General features: G+C 41.0%; 1 non-coding gene across 1 annotated transcript; it reads right to left on the bottom strand.

The window, feature by feature from the left end:
* Positions 1-9,283: 9,283 nt before the first annotated feature.
* Positions 9,284-9,355, bottom strand: TRNAE-UUC. The gene has a single exon. It is a non-coding gene; the product is annotated as a tRNA-Glu (tRNA).
* Positions 9,356-9,506: the final 151 nt, after the last annotated feature.

Raw genomic sequence — 9,506 nt, 5'->3', positions numbered from 1 at the left:
TCTTTCTTTCTTTCTTTCTTTCTTTCTTTCTTTCTTTCTTTCTTTCTTTTGATGGCTGCAATGGGAAAGTTTTTTAAAGTTGGTTTATCCGTCAGGATTTTTCAGAGATGCAAGCTAGCAAATCCAAAATCTGCCTGATGAGCTAGTAGGATGCAAACCAGGAGAATCATTGCTGCAGTTACAGTCTAAAGGCAGTGTGCTCTATAACCAGGAAGGACTGATATTACAGATGAAATTGGAAAGCAGTCTGCTGGAGAATTTTCTCTTGCTCAAGGGAGGCTAGTCTCTTTGTTCTACTCAGACCTTCAACTGATTTGATGAGGCCCACCCACACAAGAGAGGGCAATCTGCTTTACTCAAAGTCTACTGATTTAATTGTTAATCCCATCCAAACATGCCCTTACAGAAACATCTAGAGTAATGTTTGACCAAATATCTGGGCACTCTATGGCCCAGCCAAGTTGACACATAAAATTAATAATTATGGTTGTGAATTAGGTCTTAAGACCTGGGGCAAGAAGAGATTCATTAGTCAGACTGGAATCTGAAAAAGTTGTTGTTTGAGGAGACCATATGTCTCTCATTTAAACTATCTGGGAACTATCAAGGACATAAAAGTTTTACTAAATACCTTTTTTTAAGAACCCAGCACTATGTATTCTGAGAAGTAAAATTTGTACCTTGGGAAATGTCTGTAACTCTGAAGAGAATAAAGAACATCCTGGCAAGGCTTCCTATTGTGGTAGATTTTTATTTACCCAGGATCCAATCTAGTGCTAAGATGACTGCCTTAAGTTTGACCAATTGCATTGATCCCTAGTCCATCTATTATCAGAGGTATCTTGGCTACAGGATGAAAGGCAGTAATATTCCACTGAGCTCCATTTGTGATGGTGGCAATGCTGTCCATAGAGTCTATATATTTCCATCTCTGCTCACTCAATTTATTTCAAGGGACTCACTGGGTAGCCAAGTGATCTTGAGGAGAGATGACCTCCTCTGGCACTGTGGCATCTGACAATGGACTAAGAACAGGGAAGGCCTTCCCATCCTGTAGGTGGAATATGCCAGAGGGCCCAGGATTCCCTCCATCCTGTCTTCAGGAACCTGTATAGTCACGTTGAGCTTGTGATATACTGTTTCCATGATCCAAAGCATAATGGGCAGCTGGGTATGGATGGTCACAGGTTCAGGGTCTGTGAGAGCCCTTATTTCCAGGACATCCCAGTATGTAGCCAGCAGTTTTCATCTTAATAGATTTTATTCCAGGCCCAAGAGGACCAACTTCTTGCACCAGAGGCTTTGGGGCAACTTATAACATTATATGTGATCCAGAGACCCCAAGGGGCATGAGAAAAGGAATCAAACCTCTCCACTGAAGGAGTCTCTGAGGGCACTAATGGAAGTAACTGTTAATTTTAATTTGGACAGATTCTAAAGTATTTGTTGGAGAAACCCACTTAAAATAGGTTGATTTGTAAGTAGCAGCACCAGTGAGATTAAGAAAAATTTGTAAATGAGGAGTATGTTGCCTCCAGAACCCAAAAGAGATTTGTATGTCCTTAATTGTCCTTAATGAATGTGTCCAATGAGTATCCTTGGAGGACGGTTATCACTGTAATGTCATCCTGGCGTTGTGGAGAAAGGCAATGTAGTTAAGATCCTGTCTGTAAAGATTATGGATTATGTGTGATAGTAAAGCTGTGAGGAACCCCATGGGCAGCCTGAAAAGAGTATATTGTGTCCCTTTGGAGGTGAGGCAAACTGCAGCTGAGAAAAATTGGCACTGAACAGAATACATTAGATAAATCTGTAATAGTAAAATATTTACCGATTGTTGATTGGATGGAGTCAGTAATTTTAATAATACTGGGCACTAGGTATAAAATAATTACTGATGAGACCACAAAATTAGGGTTGCAGTAATCAATCCTGAGTCACCCATGCTTTTTTTGTTATTTAAAATCAGACAAAATTGAGCTGTTAAAGAATCAGTGGGGATAGTCACTCTTTTATTAATTAGGCCTTTTTTTTTTAAGATTTTATTTATTCATTCAACAGATAGAGAGCACCAGTAGGCAGAGTGGCAGAGAGAAGCAGGCTCTCCGCTGAGCAGGGAGCCGGACATGGGGCTCAATCCCAGGACCCCAGGATCATGATCTGAGCCAAAGGCAGCTGCTTAACCAGCTGAGCCACCCAGGTGCCCCTCTTAATTAGGTCTTTTACAATAGTTTTACTCCATAAAGGCCCTGTTCTAACCTACACTGGGCCATATTAACTGGAGGTCTATGGAGGTCTCACTATTATCCTGCCAATTTGTAAATGTCAAAAACTTAATTTAATTTTAATTGATTCCTCATTGTGTTAGAGGATCTATGTCCAATCTGGGATATTTTAGATGAATAAGTACTATGGTTATGGGAAATTTAGGCAAGGCTATGGTTAAAGTGACATACTTATTTTTCTCTATTTTATATTTTGTGCCTTTCCTAAGATTATAGGGGATACAATGTTTATACTTAGTGGGACCCCAGGTATAACTGTAATTTGAGCCCAAGCATTGATTAAGACCATGAAGCTTTGTCAGTTGGTGCATTTTAGCAGATGTTAAAGTTAATTTAGAACCTATATTGTTGAGGCACAAAAGCCCTTTTGTTTTTTGTCATATGAAGTCTTTTAGTAAATTTTCCACTTACAATTGAGTCAAATTAAATATATATACTTTATTTACTTTTTATTTTCCACCCTGCATCTACATTTCTTTGGGTGCTTTTTTTTTTTTTTCCTTTTTCTTTTCCTTTTTTTGGTTAGTTTATTTGTTCGTCTTAGTCTTTTAGTTGCCTGAATCCACAATTTCTAGTTTCTGTCTCTGGCTAATAACACTATGTGTGTACCTTCTAAGTGGTTACAGGAAAAGCAGGGGAGAGGGAGGAGCCCCTAATAGGTGGCACTTCCTCCTTCCAAGCCATCCAAATACGCCTCCCAAAGATTGGGGGTTTGTACTTAGAGAGCTATAACAGCCTCTTCTTGGGATAGTGCAGTTAGCTCTTGGTCTGAAGTACCAATTCTTTTTCATTGTCTTTTTGGTAAAATCTTTAAAAATGACTTGTATGTCCAGGCAGGTAAAAATTTTAGTTTTTGTTTTAGTCTCCTGTTTGTCCCAAACTATTTTGACCTTTGAGTATTTACCAAAGGACTTGGTGGTCCCAAATGGTCCTATCTGTAGGGGGTGGCCGCCCTGTCTATGATTCTAATTTGACCTTGGAGGGGTCCACATCCACTTCCAGGAGAGCAACAGTGGCCTTATCAGTACTTTGAGGATCCAGGTTTTGAGCATAAGGCCCTTGGTGCGCTGGTGAGCAGCACTACTCAGAAAGGCCCATGAGTGTTGCCCAGAGTTTTACATTCCTGAAACAATAGTGTGACTATCTCAGGGGTCTTAGATAGAGTAGGGATAGTGTCCCCCAAACTTTCCCTTTTCATTAAGCTTTGTGCTATTGGCTTCCATCCAGGTGGCCTCTCCTACCCCGCTGAGTCATGCAGTTAGACAAGCAACAGCATAACAATCATTTCCTTTACCACAGGACCTGTGGGTGCCATGGTCACGAGGATGCCTCATATTGACGCTATGAATGGTTTGAGAAGAGAGTAGTTTCCTACATAGTGTGGAACAGGCCAAATAAAATGATTCTGTTATAGGATATAATGACTTCATTGGCCCCACCACTTGCCGACCAGTAGGCTAATCAGACCCATCCCCTGCCACTTGGATGGGATCATACCTTACTCCCTTCAGAGGAACTTTTTAACAATCAGAAGTAGCCAATTAATTTGAGCTGCACCCAGGTGCTCTGTCCTGGACACTTAACACCTTGACTCAGAGAGGACACAAGGGAGGACTGTTCATAAATTTCACAATTTGTGGAGTAGATTCACAGCAACATCTGGTAGAGGCAACAAAAAGTAGCTATGGCCCACAGCACCAACATGCCAGCTGGTGGCACAGCTGCTCAGGTAGCTACTGCTGCCTGGAAGAACCTGTAAGTCAGGAAAGTCTAGTGACATGTCATTTGGTCTGGAAGCAAACCATCCTGCTTTGCTGGGCCAATTGTTTTGGTAGGTTTTATTTATCATGATTATTTATTATTATTATTATTATTTAGGTATGGTAAGGCCAATAGATCAGGAGACAACTGACACTGAAAAGATAGTTTATTTTACTCAAAGTTCTCAAGAGAAGAAGTACACATCATGTGGGGGCAAGAGGGTGGCAGTGGGGGACAAAAATGACCAATGGTGAGGTCAAGAGACAGAGAGGGCAAAGAGGAACGTGTACACAAAAGATTTTATGATGATTTCCTTGGGAATGAATGGATTAGGTAGGGTAACCAGGGTTAGGATTGGCTAGTTTGAATCATTTCAGCAGGCTCGTGGGCATAGGGGCTTCCCCTGTCTCATATCTGGCCCTGGAGTGATTAGGATAGGTATATAGCAGCCCATAGTGTGAGAGCCTAATAAAGAAAGTGGTTGGGGTGTGGATTTAATTAGCTACTCAAGAAGGGGAATTGACTAGCCTCCAGCCAGAGCTTCAAAACTGAGTCAAGATAGCATTTATAAGAACTATATTACAAGAATCCACTGGTCTTGTAATTTGTTCCAACATGTGCTCAGTGGTGGGGTAAAGAGTGTCTTCCCCCAAATTCATGTCCACCTGCAACCTGTATATGTATAATCTTATTTGGAAATAGGATCTTTGAAGATGCAATTAAGTTAAGATGATGTCATACTGGATTAGAATGGGCCCATATCCAATCACTGTTGGATTCCAATCAATTTCTGCCTCCATATGAAGATGGAGGCAGAAATTGAGCAATGCATCTGCAACCTAAGGAATGCCAAGGATTTCCAGGAGCCACCAGAAGCTAGGAGGAGGCAAAGGAGTTTTCCCTAGAGTATTCAGAGGACATGTGGCCATAGAAACAGCTTGATTTTAGACTTCTGGCCTCAGAACTGAGAGATAATAAATTACCCAAGTCACTTATAATGGCAGCCTTAGGAAACTAATACAGATTTTGATACCAGGAAGTAGGGTGCTCCTGTAACAAATACTTGAAAATGTCGAATGTGGCTTTGGAATTGGTTAAGGGATAGAGGCAGAAGAATTTTGAGGCACAAGATAGAAAAAGCCTAGAATGCCTTGAAGAGAGGGTTAGTGGAAATACATATGGACATTAAAGGTTATTCTGGTTAGAGCTAAAAGATAAGTAAGGAGCACTGTAGAGAACGCTTCTATCCTCTTTAGAGAATACATATATTGACATGAACAGAATTTTAGTAGAAATATGAAAGTTGAAGGTGCTTCTGGGCAAGAACTTAGAAGGAAATGAGAAACATGTTATTGGACACTAGAAGAAAAGCAATTCTTATTTTAAAGTGGTAGAGAACTTGGCTGAATTGTATTCTACTGTTTGACAGAAAGTAGAACTTAGAAGCAATGAACTTAGATATTTAGCTGAAGAGATTTCTAAGAAAAGTGTTGTAGGCACAGACTGCTTCTCCTTGATGCTTACAGTAAAAAGCAGAAGGAAAGAAGTAAATTAAGAAAAGGATAGTTAAGCAAAAAGGAGCCAGCTCTTGATGATTTTGGTGGTTCTCAGGCTATCCAGATTACAAAGGATTCAAATATTAAGAAATTCACTGTTGGAAAGTGTGCTCTGGAAAAAGGGGCCAAGGGTGTGGCTGGACAATCTTTTGCTGAAGAGATTGGGCTTGTGACTCATGGATCCAACTGGCCATCTCAGCAAAAGCAAGAATAGAGATGGGGTTATCCAGGAAAGATCTATGGAGGACCCTCTTGTCTGAGGACTGAAACCCCATGAAATGCACAGGAAGCTGACAAGGGTTCTGAGAATGTTATACCAGGAAAACTACTGGAACCTGAACTCCAAGGAACAGAGATGGAAGAAAATGAAGGGAGGCTGTGGGACTTCCAAAACCCTAAAATAGGACATGGGCTGACAGAGGTTCTCAACTATAGACATGCTTTATCCCCCAACTTTTAAGTTTTATTGAAAGGTAAACATGAGGGGTGCCCGGGTGGCTCAGTTGGTTAAGCATCTGCCTTCGGCTCAGGTCATGATCCCAGACGGGGTCCTGGGATTGAGCCCCACATCGGGCTCCCTGCTCAGTGGGAAGCCTGCTTCTCCATCTCCCTCTGCTGCTCCCCCTGCTTGTGCTTTCTTTCTGTCAAATAAATAAAATCTTTAAAAAAAAAAAAGGTAGATATGATGTATCAGGTAAAAGCAACCAAGTTAAATAGGCTATTAATGTGAGCTTTTATATTTATCTGGCTAAGAATCACTCTGTGTTTATTGTTTGCTGTGGCTGTAGGTATCAGAGGCTAAAATTTCCTCCAGTGTTCTTATTTTAGTCTCCTCTTCTGTGTTTGGGTTTCCCAGCAGATTTCTTACATAGATTCTGAGCCCTACAGTTCTTTAAGTTGTATTATATATATCATAACAAGAACCTTAGTGATGTGGTGGTAATATGTGGGAGGAGGGGGAAGTACTGTATAATCCTATAGTCTTTTACTGAGCTTCTGCCCGAAGACTATAACCTTCTAAAGCTTCCCAGCTTTTTTCTCCCTTTATGTGACATAGGAAGGCTAGAGAGGGTTGGGTATTTCTCTTCCCCCAGATTGGGTGGGCTCTAGTAAAACAGTTTCCCTGAGGATAGGCCTTTGTTAAGGAGAACTGGGTGCGCTGGCAATTTTCCAAGTGGTTACTTTTCCCTCCTTTTGCCAGAAGCACCAGGGGATTCTTCTCCAGTCTTGACCCTAAGAACCTGTTAGGGTTCCTGGAGGTAAAAACCCACAAGAATGTGAGGGTTGTCAATGCAAAATGAATAAAACTTTCAGAAACTCTAAAAGAAAGAAAGTTTTATCACAGCCCAAGTTAGGACAGCTGCCTGGGAAACACACTCTTCACAGGAAAGATAATGCTCCAGAGAATGAACGCTTTGTACAGGGTTATAGATTTTTTTTATGTCTTGTAAAAAGGTCAAAAGATTACAGATGAACATATAGGCAGGAATCATAAATTTTAATTTAACATTAATGCAATGCTAAATGCAAGGAGTAGGAGTATTCATTGATACCTATGGTTTTCCTTTATGGCTTGGCGGGCCATAAATCAGGCTTTTGGTTTAAATGAAGTTTATACAGTCATGCTAACTTAGAAATCTAAAATGGCTTCCCCTTGGGAAAATTTAAAGATGTTACTGCAGATAGAAATCTCTTCTTTTGCCTTTGACCAATGTCATACTCAAGAGCTTTATTCGTTCACAAAATCTGTACATGCTCTGGTTGGGGCCTCTTCATTTCCTTAGTTTATAAATAAGAATGCCCCAGTTCCTTTGGTGAATATGCCTGTTTCTCTCTGTCCTGGCTGAGGAGTCAGGAGGAGAGGTGAGGTTGTGCTGATCACCCTGCAGCTGAGGTAGAAAACCTTTGATTTTGCCATCTCTGACGAATTTCTTCCAGTTTTCCTGAGGGCTCTGACTCTGAGTCTGATGGCCATTGGATCCATGCCTAGATCCCAAATGGAGTTGGAAACTGTTCTAACTGGCAAAATCTTTTGTTTGTTTGTTTTCAGTTTTCATTTGAGGAAAACCGACATTTACCTGACTGGCTATTTCTAGTTGGTTTGTAGATGTGTGAGTTGGGTCTGAACCTGCCCAGGGAGTGTTATGGGCTCCATGTTAAGGAGGGCCACAGTCACAGTGACTTTCTCACATTGAAAAACTTGAAAATTATATCAATAATTATCTACATCAGAGCCAAGTTATATTTGCTTTATAGCAAACTGTGGAGAACTAAAAGTGCATTGTACAAAATGTTTATACTGCTCTCGTATTTCACTTATGTCATATTCATGTGACTAGATCAGTACTTTCTAGAAAATGGTTCTGTTAATAATTTAGTGAGTCGCTGTTAAAATTGCTATGGCAATAAATTGATGCCTCTTAGCTATTTTTGTCTAAATTAAGCCACCATGGTAGCAACTACCTAGGATTCTTGTTCTGCAAAAGAACAATAAATATTAAACATGTCAAAATAAAATAAAGTAAAAGAAAATAAAAATAAAATAAAATAAACTTCCTTTATAGATTAGGCCTTTAGAGAGTTTTTCTCTCAACAGGGTCAATTAGCCTTTAAGTTTTCCTACCAGTTACTAGCTCCAGCAACAGCTTCTGAGCCTGGTATACTATGACTCTCTGTAGTCAGTCTTCCCCCCAATTTTCAAGGCAGCAATTCAGCCGTGACTTCAATTTTCCCATGGATCTAAGAAGAGTTGTTAAATTTTAGTTTATTCAGCTTTTTTTTCTTGTGAGGACAGAGTGATGACTTCCCAGCTCCACTGTATCCTATTTTAACCTATAGAATTTAAATTAATATGATTACAGAAATAATTTCTCCCCCTTCCCCCCCTACCAAATGTATGAGTGAATAAATGAGTGTAGTGGTCCACTTCTGAAGGCAGGACCTTAGCCCTGCACATAACCTCCCTGGGTTGACTAAGTGAACCAGACAAAGGGGGTGGAAAATTGACAAAGGCACTTAGTATCTCATGTTTGTATGTTTGGCTCTCCTTGTGACTGGAAGTGTGCAAGTGTTGGGGGTCAAGAGGGATTCTTAAGTTTTAAGTAATTTCCATAAAGGGTTGGGGGCAAACTGGATTGCTTAAAAACTCTAACCACTGGACTAGAAGGCAAACAAAGCGGCCGGAAGACCAGAGAAAATTAAATTGCTAGAGACTTCTTCCAACTGGCCCTCTCCAGTCCATTCATACACTTCATCCTATGCTCCTCCAGAGACTCAGCTCCACTTGTTGCAGCCCAGCCTCTGGACTGGCTCTGGAGCAGAAGCTGCAAGTGTCTTGACTTCACCCATCCCTTCCTCCCTCCCGGAGGGTGCCCCCACCCAGAGATTGACAATAAATTTTGAGTATTTTAAATATTATTCAATATTTAAATATAATGGTATTCAAATCTATAATGTATACGGTATCTTATATAATTAATAAATTACTGATCGAGAAAATAGTTTAATGATGTGATGAAAATTAATACTTCGTTCAAAACACAGAATGATAGGTCCCGGAGCTCCCCGGGCCCCAGTTTCTCCAGGCTTAATTGGAAAGAAACGCCGAATTCGACCTGAGGCATTCTAGCGGCGAAAATACAAAATTCTCGCCTGGCCAGTAGAAACGAAAAATTAGGCTTCTTCCCATACCGGGAGTCGAACCCGGGCCGCCTGGGTGAAAACCAGGAATCCTAACCGCTAGACCATATGGGAAGTGCTGAGAACACGCCTCTCGTTTCTGTAGACATCACTTACCTCAGCTTGCCGTCTGCCCCTTCACATAACGGCTCCTTACCCGTTGGGCTCGCTCCGCCCCCGGAAATTCTGACTGCGGCTGCGCGAACCCCAGCTTCAAGGGCCCCCC

This window comes from Mirounga leonina, unplaced genomic scaffold (genome assembly GCF_011800145.1).
Source record: "Mirounga leonina isolate KUSES-001 unplaced genomic scaffold, KU_Mleo_1.0 Mir_325, whole genome shotgun sequence".
Classification (NCBI taxonomy): domain Eukaryota; kingdom Metazoa; phylum Chordata; class Mammalia; order Carnivora; family Phocidae; genus Mirounga; species Mirounga leonina.
This window is presented reverse-complemented; position numbering and strand designations above follow the sequence as displayed.